Genomic DNA, 16,392 nt, shown 5'->3' with positions numbered 1-16,392 from the left:
TCAAAAGAGGGAGCGGAGGTTTTCGGTTGCAAGGTCTGAATGTCCAACCATAATTTTAAAAAATCGGGGAAGAAAAGGCTCGAAAGCCCGACTATACACCATCAAAAGCGGGAGCAGAGGTGTTCAGGTGCAAGAAGGTCTGAATGTCCGACCAATAATTACTGAAAAATGGGTAAGAAAAGGTGCGAATGCCAAATCATACATCATCAAAAGCAGGAGCGGATGTGTTCGGCTACAAGAAGGTTTGAATGTCCAACCATAGTAAGTAATAGGTGGGTAAGAAAAGGCTCGAATGCCCGACTATACACCATCAAAAGCGGAAGCGGAGGTGTTCGGCTGCAAGACGGTGTGAACGTCCAACCAAAGTTTGTAAAAAGCATTAAGAAAATGTTCGAATATCCAACCAAACATAATCAAAAGCGGGAGCAGAGCTGTTCGACTGCAAGTAGGTGTGAATATCAGATCATAATTTGCAAAAAGCTGATGAGAAAGGGTGAGAATGCCCGACTATACACTATCAAATGTGGGAGCGGAGGTGTTCGTCTGTGAGTAGGTGTGAATGTCCGACCATAATTGCTGAAAAATGTGTTAGAAAAGGTAAGAATGCCGGACCATATATCATCAAAAGCGGGAGAGGTTGTGTTCGGCTGCAAGAAGGTGTGAATGTCCAGCCATAATTACTCACAAACGGGTAAGAAAAGGTACTATTGCCAGACCATATTTGATCAAAACAGGGAGCGGAGGTGGTTCAGCTGCAAGAAGGTTTGAATGTCCGACTAAAGTTTGTAAAAAGCGGGTAAGACAAGGTGTGAATGCCCGACAATGTATGATCAAAAGAGGAGCGGAGGTTTTCGGCTGCAAGAAGGTCTGAATGTCCACCCATAATTACTGAAAAATGGGTAAGAAAAGGTGCGAAAGCCCAACCGCACATGATCATAAGTGGATGAGAAGGTGTTCGACTGCAAGTAGGTGTGAATGTAAGATCATAATTTGTAAAAAGCGGGTAAGAAAAGGTAAGAATGCCCAACCATAAATTATCAAAAGCGGCAGCAGAGTTTCGGCTGGTATTTATCAATGTCTAGATAGATTTCAACAAAAAACAACGTTGTACTTTGCAGTAAAAGAAAGTGCAAATCAAAAGTTTTAGGAATCCGAGAATAAGCTTATTTTCATGAGTTCTGCACGATTTCGGATTTTATGTATAAAATGAATTTCTTCACGCAAACTAAGTTAACACTGCTTTGTCCTTCATATGTACCCATTTCTACATATATTTCAAGCATAAACTTCCTCATATTACCCTGAATGAGAAAGAGCCACACTTGTGATTAAGCCATACCTCCCTTTTGAGGAGTTCTGCATGATTTCGGATTTTATCTATAAAATTAATTCCTTCACTCAAACTATGTTAAAACGGCTTTTACCTTCATATTTATCAATGTCTCGATAGATTTAAACAAAAAAACAACGTTGTACTTTGCAATAAAAGAAAGAGCAAATCAAAAGTTTTAGGAATCCGAGAATAAGCTTATTTTCATGAGTTCTGCACGATTTCGGATTTTATGTATAAAATGAATTCATTCACTCAAACCAAGTTAAAACTGCTTTTTCCTTCATATTTATCAATGTCTAGATCGACTTCAACAAAGAACAACATTGTATTTTGCAGTAGAAGAAAGAGCAAAACTGAAGGATCAGGAATCCGAGAATAAGCTTATTTTCTTATGGGCAAGTGGGAACTGCTTTGTCCTTCATATTTATCAATGTGTAGATGGATTTCAACTTCTTCTACTGCAAAGTCCAATGTTTTTCTTTGTTGAAGTCGATCTAGACATTGATGAATATGGAAGGACAAAGCAGTTTTAACTTGGTTTGAGCAAAGCAATTCATTTTATAGCAAAATCCGAAATCGTGCAGAACTCATTAAAGCAGGCTTATACTCGGATTCCTGAAACTTTAGATTTGCTCTTTCTTTTACTGCAAAGTACAACGTTGTTTTTTTGTTTAAATATTTCTAGACATGGTAAATATGAAGGACAAATTAGTTTTAACATAGTTTGAGTGAAGTAATGCATTTTACAAGCAAAATCCCAAATCATGCAGAACTCACGAAATGCTTTTTCTCGCTTTTCACTGCTTTTTACAAACTTTGGTCGGACGTTCACACCTTCTTGCATCCGAACACCTCCGCTTCCGCTTTTGATGATGTATATTCGGGCATTCGAACCTTTTTTTACCCGCTTTTTACAAACCATTGTCGGACTTTCACACCTTCTTGCAGCCGAACACCACCTCTCCCGCTTTTGATGATGTATGGTCCAGTATTCTTACCTTTTCTAACACATTTTTCAGCAATTATGGTCGGACATTCACACCTACTCACAGCTGGACACCTCCGCTCCCGCTTTTGATGATGTATAGTCGGGCTTTCGAGCCTTTTCTTACCCGGTTTTTACAAATTATGGTTGGACATTCAGACCTTGCAGCCGAACACCTCCGCTCTCTCTTTTGATCATACATTGTTGGGCATTCGCACCTTGTCTTACCCGCTTTTTACAAACTATAGTCAGACATTCACACCTTGCAGCTGAACCTCCGCTCCCTGTTTTGATCATGTATGGTCTGGCAATACTACCTTTTCTTCCCCCGTTTGTGAGTAATTATGGCTGGACATTCACACCTACTTGCAGTCGAACAGCTCTGCTCCCGCTTTTGATTATGTTTGGTTGGATATTCGAACCTTTTCTTACCCGCTTTTTACAAACCATGGTCGGACTTTCACACCTTCTTGTAGCCGAACAACTCCGCTCCCGCTATTGATTGTGTACAGTCGGGTATTTTAACCTTTTCTTACCCGCTTTTTACCAACTATGGTCGGACATTCACACCGTCTTACAGCGGAACACCTCCGCTCCCGCTTTTTATGGTGTATAGTCGGGCATTCGAACCTTTTCTTACCCGCTATTTACAAACTATGGTAGGACATTCAAACCTTCGTGTATCCGAAAACCTCCGCTCTCTCTTTTGATCATACATTGTCGGACATTCGCACCTTTTCTTACCCGCTTTTTACAAACTTTAGTCGAACAATCACACCTTTTTGCAGCCGAACACAGTTTTTTGCAGCCGAATTTGGGCATTCGAACCTTTTCATACCCACTTTTTACCAACTATGGTCGGACATTCACACCGTCTTACAACGGAACACCTCCGCTCCCTCTTTTGATGGTGTATATTCGGGCATTCGAACCTTTTCTTACCCGCTTTTTACAAACTATGCTCGGACATTCAAACCTTCTTGTAGCCGAACACATCCACTCGTGCTTTTGATGATGTATGGTATGGCATTCGAACCTACTTGTTGCCCGCTTTTCATTTCGGACTGTCACACCTTCTTGTAGCCGAACACATCCGCTCCCGCTATTGATTGTGTACAGTCGGGTATTTTAACCTTTTCTTACCCGCTTTTTACCAAGTATGGTCGGACATTCACACCTTCGTACAGCGGAACACCTCCGCTCCCTCTTTTGATGGTGTATGTTCGGGCATTCAAACCTTTTCTTACCCGCTTTTTCCAAACTATGGTCGGCTATTCACAGCTTCCTCTCCGCCATACTTGTATGGTTGGATATTCACACCCACTTACATCCGAAAACCTCCGCCCCAAATTTTGTTGATATTTAGTCGGACATTCGCACCTTACCCGCTTTTGGCAAACTATGGCCTTCTTGCAGCCAAACAACTCTGATCTTGCTTTTGATGATGTAAGGTTGGGCATTCAGACCTTGCTTCACCTGCTTTTCACCAAATATAGTCGGACATTCACACCTTCTTGCAGCCGAACACTTCCGCTCCACCTTTTAGTGTTCTATCACACCTTTTTTTTCACCGCATTTTATACATTATGGTTGGAAATTTTCAACCACTTTCATCCGAAGACCTCTCCTCCCGCTTTTGTTAATATATTTGAACTTTAGTTTGACATTCAAACCTTCTTGCAGCTGAACCACCTCCGCTCCCTGTTTTGATCATATATGGTCTGGCAATACTACCTTTTCTTACCCGTTTGTGAGTAATTATGGCTGGACATTCACACCTACTTGCAGCCGAACACAACCTCTCTCGCTTTTGATGATGTATGGACCGGCATTTTTACCTTTTCTAACACATTTTTCAGCAATTATGGTCGGAGATTCACACCTACTCACAGCCGAACAACTCCGCTCCCGCATTTGATGATGTATAGTCGGGCATTCTCACCCTTTCTCATCAGCTTTTTGCAAATTATGATCTGACATTCACACCTACTTGCAGTCGAACAGCTCTGCTCCCGCTTTTGATTATGTTTGGTTGGATATTCGAACCTTTTCTTAACTTCTTTTTACATATTTTGGTTGGACGTTCACACCTTCTTGTAGCCGAACACATGCACTCCTGCTTTGGATGATGTATGGTTGGGCATTCACACCTTTTTTTTGCCCATTTTTCAGGAATTATGGGTGGACATTCACACCTTGCAGCTGAACACCTCCTATCCCACCTATGATCATGTGCGGTTTGATTTTCGAAAAGTTTCTTTCATGTTTTCTAGCAATTATGGATGGACATGTAGACCTTTTTGCAGCCGAACACCACCTCTACCGCTTTTGATGATGTATGGTCCAGCATTCTTACCTTTTCTAACACATTCTTCAGCAATTATGGTCGGACATTCACACCTACTCAGAGCCGAACACCTCCGCTCGCCCATTTGATGGTCTATAGTCGGGCATTCTACAGCGGAAAAGACTCATTCTTATGTTTGGTTAGATATTCGAACCTTTTCTTAACTGCTTTTTACAAACTTTGGTCGGACGTTCACAATATCTTGCAGCCGAACACCTCCGCTTCCGCTTTTGATGATGTATATTCGGGCATACGAACCTTTTCTTACCCGCTTTTTACAAACCAAGGTCGGACTTTCACACCTTCTCTTAGCTGAACAACTCCGCTCCCTCTTTTGATTGTGTACAGTCGGGTAATTTAACCTTTTCTTACCCGCTTTTTACCATCTATGGTCGGACATTCACACCGTCTTACAGCGGAACACCTCCGCTCCCTCTTTTGATGATGTATGGTTAGGCATTCGCACCTTTTCTTACCCATTTTTCAGTAATTATGGGTAGACATTCACACCTTCTTGCAACTGAACACCTCCTCTCCTTCTTATGATCATGTGCAGTTTGATATTCGAAAATTTTCTTTCATGTTTTCTAGCAATTATTGATGGACATTCAGACCGTCTTGAAGCTGAACACCTCCGCTCCCACTTTTGATGGTGTATAGTCGGGCTTTCGAGCCTTTTCTTCCCCGGTTTTTACAAATTATGGTTGGACATTCAGACCTTCTTGCAGCCGAAAACCTCCACTCCCTCTTTTGATCATACATTGTCGGGCATTCACACCTTTTCTTACCCGCTTTTTACAAACAATGGTCGGACTTTCACACCTTCTTGTAGCCGAACAACTCCGCTCCCGCTATTGATTGTGTACAGTCGGGTATTTTAACCTTTTCTTACCCGCTTTTTACCAACTATTGTTGGACATTCACACCTTCTTACAGCGGAACACCTCCGCTCCCTCTTTTGATGGTCTATGTTCGGGCACTCGAACCTTTTCTTACCCGCTTTTTACAAACTATGGTCAGACATTCAAACCTTCTTGTAGCCGAACACATCCACTCCTGCTTTTGATGATGGGTATTCAAACCTACTTGTTGCCCGCTTTTCATTAATTATGGGTGGACATACACACCTTGTCGCAGCCAAACACCTCCGCTCCCTGTTTTGATCATGTATGATTGGACATTCGCACCTTTTCTCACCCGCTTTTTATTATGGTCGGCCATTCACAGCTTCCTCTCCACCATACTTGTATGGTGGGATATTCACACCCACTTGCATCCGAAGACCTCCGCCCCCACTTTTGTTGATATTTAGTCGGTCATTCGCAGCTTACCCGCTTTTGGCAAACTATGGCCTTCTTGCAGCCAAACACCTCTGATCTCGTTTTTGATGGTGTAAGGTTGGGCATTCAGACCTTGCTTCACCTGCTTTTCACCAAATATAGTCGAACAGTCACACCTTCTTGCAGCCGAACACTTCTGCTCCACCTTTTAGTGTTCTATGGGGTATTCACACCTTTTTTTTCACCGGATTTTATTGATTATGGTTGGAAATTCTCACCCACTCTTATCCGAAGACTTCTTCTCCTGCTTTTGTTAATATATAGTCGGGCATTCAAACCTTTTCTTACCCGCTTTTTACATATTATGGTCGAACATTCACACCTACTTGCAGCCGAACACCTCCGCTCCCGCTTTTGATGGTGTATAGTCGGGCTTTCGAGCCTTTTCTTCCCCGGTTTTTACAAATTATGGTTGTACATTCAGACCTTGCAGCCGAAAACCTCCGCTCCCTCATTTGATCATACATTGTCAGGCATTCGCACCTTGTCTTACCCGCTTTTTATAAACTTTAGTCAGACATTCACACCTTGCAGCTGAACCACCTCCGCTCCCTGTTTTGATAATGTATGGTCTGGCAATAATACCTTTTCTTACCGGTTTGTGAGTAATTATGGCTGGACATTCACACCTACTTGCAGCCGAACACCACTATTCCCGCTTTTGATGATGTATGGTCCGGCATTCTAGTCTTTTCTAACACATTTTTCAGCAATTATGGTTTGACATTCACACCTACTCACAGCCGAACACTTCCGCTCCCGCATTTGATGGTGTATAGTCGGGCATTCTCAACCTTTCTCATCAGCTTTTTGCAAATTATGATCTGACATTCACACCTACTTGCAGTCGAACAGCTCTGCTCCCGCTTTTGATTATGTTTGGTTGGATATTCGAAACTTTTCTTCACTGCTTTTTACAAACTTTGGTCGGACGTTCACACCTTCTTGCAGCCGAACACCTCCGCTTCCGCTTTTGATGGTATATATTCGGGCATTCGCACCTTTTCTTACCCACTTTTTACAAACCATGGTCAGACTTTCACACCTTCTTGTAGCCGAACAACTCCGCTCCCGCTATTGATTGTGTACAGTCGGGTATTTTAACCTTTTCTTACCCGCTTTTTACCAGCTATTGTTGGACATTCACACCGTCTTACAGCGGAACACCTCCGCTCCCTCTTTTGATGGTGTATGTTCGGGCATTCGAACCTTTTCTTACCCATTTTTTAAAAACTATGATCGGACATTCACACCTTCTTGCAGCTGAACACCTCCTCTCCCGCTTATGATGATGTGTGGTTTGATATTCGAAAATTTTCTTTCATGTTTTCTAGCAATTATTGATGGACATTCAGACTTTCTTGCAGCTGAACACCTCCGCTCCCGCTTTTGATGATGTATAGTCGGGCTTTCGAGCCTTTTCTTCCCCGGTTTTTACAAAATTATTGTTGGACATTCAGACCTTCTTGCAGCCGAAAACCTCCGCTCCCTCTTTTGATCATACATTGTCGGGCATTCGCACCTTCTCTTACCCGCTTTTTACAAACCAGGGTCGGACTTTCACACCTTTTAGTAGCCGAACAACTCCGCTCCCGCTATTGATTGTGTACAGTCGGGTATTTTCACCTTTTCTTACCCGCTTTTTACCAACTATGGTCAGACATTCACACCTTCTTACAGTGGAACACCTCCGCTCCCTCTTTTAATGGTGTATGTTCGGGCATTCTAACCTTTTCTTACCCGCTTTTTACAAACTATGGTCGGACATTAAAACCTTCTTGTAGCCGAACACATCCACTCCTGCTTTTGATGATGTATGGTTGGGCATTCGTACCTTTTCTTACCCATTTTGCAGTAATTATGGGTGGACATTCACACCTTTTTGCATTTTAACACCTCCTCTCCCGCTTATGATCATGTGCGGTTTGATATTCGAAAATTCTCTTCCATGTTTTCTAGAAATTATTGATGGACATTCAGACCTTCTTGCAGCTGAACACCTCCGCTCCAGCTGTTGATGGTGTATAGTCGGGCTTTCGAGCCTTTTCTTCCCCGATTTTTACAAATTATGGATGGACATTCAGACCTTCTTTCAGCCGAAAACCTCCGCTCCCTCTTTTGATCATACATTGTAGGGCATTCGCACCTTTTCTTACCCACTTTTTACAATTCATGGTCGGACTTTCACATCTTTTAGTAGCGGAACAACTCTGCTCCCGCTATTGATTGTGTACAATAGGGTATTTTAACCTTTTCTTACCTGCTTTTTGCCAATTATGGTTGGACATTCACACCTTCTTACAGCGGAACACCTCCGCTCCCTCCTTTGATGGTGTATGTTCGGGCATTCGAACCTTTTCTTACCCGCTTTTTACAAACTATGGTCAGACATTCAAACCTTCTTGTAGCCGAACACATCCACTCCTGCTTTTGATGATGGGTATTCAAACCTACTTGTTGCCCGCTTTTCATTAATTATGGGTGGACATACACACCTTGTCGCAGCCAAACACCTCCGCTCCCTGTTAGGATCATGTATGGTTGGGCATTCGTACCTTTTCTTACCCATTTTGCAGTAATTATGGGTGGACATTCACACCTTCTTGCATTTGAACACCTCCTCTCCCGCTTATGATCATGTGCGGTTTGATATTCGAAAATTTTCTTCCATGTTTTCTAGCAATTATTGATGGACATTCAGACCTTCTTGCAGCTGAACACCTCCGCTCCAGCTGTTGATGGTGTATAGTCGGGCTTTCGAGCCTTTTCTTCCCAGATTTTTACAAAATATGGATGGACATTCAGACCTTGTTTATGCCGAAAACCTCCGCTCCCTCTTTTGATCATACATTGTCGGGCATTCGCACCTTTTCTTACCCGCTTTTTACAAACCATGGTCGGACTTTCACACCTTTTAGTAGCGGAACAACTCTGCTCCCGCTATTGATTGTGTACAATCGGGTATTTTAACCTTTTCTTACCTGCTTTTTGCCAACTATGGTCGGACATTCACACCTTCTTACAGCGGAAGAAGATGGTGTATGTTCGGGCATTCGAACCTTTTCTTACCCGCTTTTTACAAACTATGGTCAGACATTCACACCTTCTTGCAGCCGAACACTTCCGCTCTACCTTTTAGTGTTCTATAGGGTATTCACACCTTTTTTTTCACCGCATTTTATAGATTATGGTTGTAAATTCTCACCCACTCTTACCCGAAGACCTCTCCTCCTGCTTTGGTTAATATATAGTCGGGCATTCGAACCTTTTCTTACCCGCTTTTTACAAATTATGGTCGAACATTCACACCTACTTGCAGCCGAACACCTCCGCTCCCGCTTTTGATGGTGTATAGTCGGGCTTTCGAGCCTTTTCTTCCCCGGTTTTTACAAATTATGGTTGGACATTCAGACCTTGCAGCCGAAAACCTCCGCTCCCTCTTTTGATCATACATTGTCAGGCATTCGCACCTACTTGCAGCCGAATACTTCCGCTCCACCTTTTAGTGATGTATGGTTGGCATTTGCACCTTTTCTTACCCTTTCTTACCCTACTGATTGCTTAAGATTAAGTTGTTTTTTCTCAAACTACAACATTTTTTTAATTGTTGAAACTTGATTTGAAGTGGATAAATAAGGAGGACAAACAGTTTTAAGTCAGGCTGATAGAAGGAATTAATTTTATAGCAAAATCTGTATTTCATCATATGTCGAGAGATGCTTATTGCTGAAGAAGTTCTTTCTCATTCTACAAAGTACAACGTTGTTTATCGTTGAAACTTGATTAGACAAGAATAAATATGAAGGACAAAGCAGTCTTAACTTGGTTAGAGTTAAGGAATTCGTTTTATAGGAGAATCCGAATTCGTGCATAACTCGTAAAATAGAGCTTATTTTCGGATTCCTGAAGAATGAGTCTGGTTCTTTCTCATAATACAAAGTTTGTTGTTTATTGTTGAAACTTCATCAGAAGTGAAGAAATAAATGAATGCCTATCAACAAATGTGGGATCTAAACTCTAGTGCTTCCTCTAAAATAATTTCCTTTCTCAATTCAGAAATGTGTGTGTGTAAGTCACAACACCTGTGACACCAAAACGGCTTTCTTTTCTCTCTTTTCTCTACACTCTGCACTGTAAGCACACACACCAAATCAGAAAGGCTTTTTTCTCTCTTTTCTACATTATGGACTGTGGGGACACAAAACCGCTCTCTCTTTTTTTTTTTTGATTGTGTGCCAGGGCGTTGTCTCACGTATTAGATTATGCTTACGATACGAATGGGTTTATCAGTCACATCAGAATCCATACATACTGATCCTCCCGTAATAAAATGGTCGGATCTTATCAAACACACTTTGTTTCTTGTGACAATCAAGTCAGCGAAACAGCGTATACACGTCAAGACACTGAATCAAGTTTGCCACAAGAACTCATAAGTTTGGCAGTATTGCTCTGCCGTCAGCAATCATACACCCATTTTATTTTCGTGAGACATGTGCAGGCACCTGTTCATCTACTGTTCTATCACTATGAATTAGTTTATCTATTATCAATAAGGATACTTCTACAACTACTATCAAAGTATGTCCAGACTTCTTATGTTGTCAGTTGCTATATATGAATAAGTGGGTAGCTACTGACAAGCATTAAGCATGTCATACAGCCCAAACATATAACATTTCAGGACACACCACACAGTTAACAACCACAGTGAAGCGTGTCAAAGCCCAAACATGTAACATTCAACAGGACACTTACACAACACATTCAAATCAAACAGTCAGACAACATACAAGAACATATACCCCAGCCGGCATTGCTCCCTGCCTATTTTCCTACAGCTCACTATGTGTGCGCACACCTTTATTCACAAACTCTTCAACTTATACTCTTTTACCAAAGCTGCTACAGCTCGATTGGCCGAATACACTTAGATCCTATTTCGGTGAATTTGACATCTGCCTTACATGTAACAGATTAGCGGTTTAGCAGTTTTAATTTAGTTTGAGTGAAGGAATTCATTTTATAGCAAAATCCGAAATCGTGAAGAACTCATGAAAGTAAGCTTATTCTTGGATTCCTGAAACTTTAGATTTGCTCTTTCTTTTACTGCAAAGTACAACGTTGTTTTTTTTTTGTTTAAATCTTTCTAGACATGGTAAATATGAACGACAAAGCAGTTTTAACATAGTTTGAGTGAAGGAATTCATTTTATAGATAAAATACCAAGAGTCTGCTGAGAAAAGAGAGTGAATGCGAAGTAGACTTTAACACGGCTCTGGGAGCGAGCCGAGTGCGGGCTAACCGGGAGAATTGCTTGAAAGAAACGCGACACCGAATGAGCGGTCAGAACAAAGCCTCAATACGGTGTTCCTGTGGTGTTTTTGTTGCTGCCTTGTCGATTGCACAGGGGCAAGCGTTTCAACCAAGCAACGCTCACCATGGGGAAGGTGGCTATGGCAACTAGCCTGATGCCCTGCTCCCGCAGTGACGGATAATCGTACTCTGGTTTCTCTTCATAACATACAAGTCTTTCGCCTTTTACTAAAGACTTTCGTGGAGAGCAGCACTAATGAGTTGTTTCTATTTTTGGCAGGCTTTACCTTTGCGGGTGAAGCCCTTTCTGTCTGTGCAAAAGAAATCTTGTTACTGTGCAGAGTGACTTCTCTGAGTAGAGTCGCCTTACTTGTTTCGATTGTGCCGATGTTCGAAGCTGGAGTGCAAAGTTGTTGCTTGAATGGTGCTTGCTGGAGCATGCGGGAGTGCAAAGTTATACCATTTAAAAGGGCTGAAGAGTGCTCAGTGCAGCGGGTGGGCGGAGGTGCAACGTGACACTCTGGCCACCTATGGCCATAAAAAGAACACTGCTACAAGTGCGCATTGTGCCAGCAAGGGCCCTCGGACCTGAAACAGTGGACAGTTATCGCTTCTCGGCCTTTTGGCTAAGATCAAGTGTAGTATCTGTTCTTATCAGTTTAATATGTCCTCTATACGAGGACTACATATTAAATGGATTTTTAAGAACAGGAGTTGAAAAAGAAGCTTGCTCCGTTCACTCCAAGCATCGACCCAGTACTGCAGTGCCGCTGGGAACGGTGCGCTCTTCTCTGCTCTTGTGAAAAAGCAAACAGCGGTGCAGGATGGAAGTTTCAGGGAGCCCAAGATGAAACTTTCTTTTAATCTGCTGAGAAAAGAGAGTGAATGCGAAGTAGACTTTAACACAGCTCTGGGAGCGAGCCGAGTGTGGGCTAACCGGGAGAATTGCTTGAAATAAACGCGACACCGAATGAGTGGTCAGAACAAAGCCTCAATACGGTGTTCCCGTGGTGTTTGTGGCTGCCTTGTCTTTTGCACAGAGTAAAAGACAAGGCAGCCATCGAATAGGGCCCGATTGTTCCTACTTGGTCAGCCGAGGAGCAAGGGGGGGGAGCAAGCGTCTCAACCAAGCAAATCTCACCAAGTAGGAACAATCGGGCCCTATTCGATGGCTGCAACACCTGAAAGAGATATTGATGCGAGACCCGATCAAAAGCTTTTTCAAAGTCTAAATTTAAGATGACAAGCCGGGTGTTTCTGTCTCTAGCGTAGTCAATGATGTCTCGAATCAGTACGAGGCTGTCGGTGAGTTGTCTCTCTGAGATGGCACAAGCCTGGTCTGGGTGAATTACCTCCTCTAAAACAGAGGACATCCGTGTCGTTAAAACCTTGCTAAAAAGTTTACAGTCAAAGTTTAAAAGTGTGATGGGCCTCCAATTCTTTAGGTCAGTCTTATCATTTTTATCAGAAGTGAAGAAATAAATGAATGCCTATCAACAAATGTGGGATCTAAACTCTAGTGCTTCCTCTAAAATAATTTCCTTTCTCAATTTAGAAATGTGTTAGAAAAGGTAAAAATGCCGGTCCATACATAATCAAAATCGGGAGAGGTGGTGTTCAGCTGCAAGAAGGTCTAAATGTCCATCAATAATTGCTAGAAAACATGAAAGAAAATTTTCGAAAATCAAACCACACATGATCATAAGTGGGAGAGGAGGTGTTCAGCTGCAAGAAGGTGTGAATGTCCACCCATAATACCTGAAAAATGGGTAAAAAAAAGGTGCGAATGCCCAACCATACATCATCAAAAGCAGGAGTGCATGTGTTCGGCTACAAGAAGGTGTGAACGTCCAACCAAAGTTTGTAAAAAGCAATTAAGAAAAGGTTCGAATATCCAACCATACATAATCAAAAGCGGGAGCAGAGCTGTTCGACTGCAAGTAGGTGTGAATGTCAGATCATAATTTGCAAAAAGCTGATGAGAAAGGGTGAGAATGCCCGACTATACACCATCAAATGCGATAGCGGAGTTGTTCGGCTGTGAGTAGGTGTGAATCTCCAACCATAATTGCTGAAAAATGTGTTAGAAAAGGTAAAAATGCCGGTCCATACATAATCAAAATCGGGAGAGGTGGTGTTCAGCTGCAAGAAGGTCTAAATGTCCATCAATAATTGCTAGAAAACATGAAAGAAACTTTTCGAAAATCAAACCGCACATGATCATAAGTGGGATAGGAGGTGTTCAGCTGCAAGGTGTGAATGTCCACCCATAATTCCTGAAAAATGGGCAAAAAAAAGGTGTGAATGCCCAACCATACATCATCAAAAGCAGGAGTGGAAGTGTTTGGCTACAAGAAGGTGTGAACGTCCAACCAAAATATGTAAAAAGCAGTTAAGAAAAGGTTTGAATATCCAACCAAACATAATCAAAAGCGGGAGCAGAGCTTTTCGACTGCAAGTAGGTGTGAATGTCAGATCATAATTTGCAAAAAGCTGATGAGAAAGGGTGAGAATGCCCGACTATACATCATCAAATGCGGGAGCGGAGTTGTTCGGCTGTGAGTAGGTGTGAATCTCCGACCATAATTGCTGAAAAATGTGTTAGAAAAGGTAAGAATGCCGGTCCATACATCATCAAAAGCGAGAGAGGTTGTGTTCGGCTGCAAGTAGGTGTGAATGTCCAGCCATAATTACTCACAAACGGGTAAGAAAAGGTAGTATTGCCAGACCATATATGATCAAAACAGGGAGCAGAGGTGGTTCAGCTGCAAGAAGGTTTGAATGTCCGACTAAAGTTCAAATATATTAAATAAAGCGGGAGGAGAGGTCTTCGGATGAGAGTGGTTGAAAATTTCCGACCATAATGTATAAAATGCGGTGAAAAAAAGGTGTGATAGAACACTAAAAGGTGGAGCGGAAGTGTTCGGCTGCAAGAAGGTGTGAATGTCCGACTATATTTGGTGAAAAGCAGTTGAAGCAAGGTCTGAATGCCCAACCTTACATCATCAAAAGCGAGATCAGAGGTGTTTGGCTGCAAGAAGGCCATAGTTTGCCAAAAGCGGGTAAGGTGCGAATGTCCGACTAAATATCAACAAAATTTGGGGCAGAGGTCTTCGGATGCAAGTGGGTGTGTATATCCAACCATACAAGTATGGTGGAGAGGAAGCTGTCAATAGCCGACCATAGTTTGGAAAAAGCGGGTAAGAAAAGGTTTGAATACCCGAACATACACCATCAAAAGAGGGAGCGGAGGTGTTCCGCTGTACGAAGGTGTGAATGTCCGACCATAGTTGGTAAAAAGCGGGTAAGAAAAGGTTAAAATACCTGACTGTACACAATCAATAGCGGGAGCGGATGTGTTCGGCTACAAGAAGGTGTGAAAGTCCGACCATGGTTTGTAAAAAGCGGATAAGAAAAGGTGCGAATGTCCGACAATGTATGATCAAAAGAGAGAGCGGAGGTTTTCGGATAAAAGAAGGTTTGAATGTCCCACCATAGTTTGTAAAAAGCGGGTAAGAAAAGGTTCGAATGCCCGACTATACACCATCAAAAGCGGGAGCAGAGGTGTTCCGCTGTAAGACGGTGTGAATGTCCGACCATAGTTGGTAAAAAGCGGGTAAGAAAAGGTTAAAATACCCGACTTTACACAATCAATAGCGGGAGCGGAGTTGTTCGGCTACAAGAAGGTGTGAAAGTCCGACCCTGGTTTGTAAAAACCGGGTAAGAAAAGGTTCGTATGCCCGAATATACACTATCAAAACCGGAAGCGTAGGTGTTCGGCTGCAAGAAGGTGTGAACGTCCGACCAAAGTTTGTAAAAAAGCAGTTAAGAAAAGGTTCGAATATCTAACCAAACATAATCAAAAGCGGGAGCAGAGCTGTTCGACTGCAAGTAGGTGTGAATGTCAGAGAATAATTTGCAAAAAGCTGATGAGAAAGGGTGAGAAATCCCAACTATACACCATCAAATGCGGTAGCGGAGTTGTTCGGCTGTGAGTAGGTGTGATTCTCCAACCATAATTGCTGAAAAATGTGTTAGAAAAGGTAAGAATGCCGGTCCATACATCATCAAAAGCGGGAGAGGTGGTGTTCGGCTGCAAGTAGGTGTGAATGTCCATTAATAATTGCTTTAAAACATGAAAGAAAATTTTCGAATATCAAACCTTACATGATCATTAGCGGGAGAGGAGGTGTTCAGCTGCAAGAAGATGTGAATATCCACCCATAATTACTGAAAAATGGGTAGGAAAAGATGCGAATGTCCAACCATAAATCATCAAAAGCAGGAGTGGAGTTGTTCAGCTACAAGAAGGTATGAAAGTCCAACCATGGTTTGTAAAAAGCAGGTAAGAGAAGGTTCTAATACCCGAATATATACCATCAAAAGCGGAAGCGGGGGTGTTCGGCTTCAAGAAGGTGTGAACGTCCGACCAAAGTTTGTAAAAAGCAGTTAAGAAAAGGTTTGAATATCCAACCGAACATAATCAAAAGCGGGAGCAGAGCTGTTCGACTGCAAGTAGGTGTGAATGTCAGATCATAATTGCTGAAAAATGTGATAGAAAAGACTAGAATGCCGGACAATACATCATCAAAAGCGGGAGAGGTGGTTTTTCGGCTGCAAGTAGGTGTGAATGTCCAGCCATAATTACTCACAAACGGGGGAAGAAAAGGTAGTATTTCCAGACCACACATGATCAAAACAGGGAATGGAGGTGGTTCAGCTGCAAGGTGTGAATGTCTGACTAAAGTTTGTAAAAACCGTGTAAGACAAGGGGCGAATGCTCGACAATGTATGATCAAAAGAGGGAGCGGAGGTTTTCGGCTGCAAGGTCTGAATGTCCAACCATAATTTGTAAAAATCGGGGAAGAAAAGGCTCGAAAGCCCGACTATACACCATCAAAAGCGGGAGCAGAGGTGTTCAGGTGCAAGAAAGTCTGAATGTCCGACCAATAATTACTGAAAAATGGGTAAGAAAAGGTGCGAATGCCAAATCATACATCATCAAAAGCAGGAGCGGATGTGTTCGGCTACAAGAAGGTTTGAATGTCCAACCATAGTAAGTAATAGGTGG

At 42.4% G+C, this 16,392-nt stretch overlaps 2 non-coding genes across 2 annotated transcripts; both read left to right on the top strand.

Moving 5' to 3' along the window:
* The first annotated feature begins 11,505 nt into the window (after window positions 1-11,505).
* Window positions 11,506-11,619, top strand: LOC140265996 (U5 spliceosomal RNA). The gene has a single exon (XR_011906671.1). It is a non-coding gene; the product is annotated as a U5 spliceosomal RNA (small nuclear RNA).
* A 308-nt stretch (window positions 11,620-11,927) lies between these two features.
* On the top strand, window positions 11,928-12,111 carry LOC140320565 (U2 spliceosomal RNA). Its single transcript, XR_011918401.1, has one exon. It is a non-coding gene; the product is annotated as a U2 spliceosomal RNA (small nuclear RNA).
* The last annotated feature ends 4,281 nt before the right edge of the window (window positions 12,112-16,392 follow it).

The sequence above is a fragment of the Leuresthes tenuis genome, unplaced genomic scaffold, assembly GCF_036924035.1.
Source record: "Leuresthes tenuis unplaced genomic scaffold, fLeuTen1.0.hap1 SCAF_12, whole genome shotgun sequence".
NCBI classification, from domain to species: domain Eukaryota; kingdom Metazoa; phylum Chordata; class Actinopteri; order Atheriniformes; family Atherinopsidae; genus Leuresthes; species Leuresthes tenuis.
The sequence above is the reverse complement of the archived record's forward strand: the minus strand, read 5'-3'. Positions and strand labels throughout refer to the sequence as shown.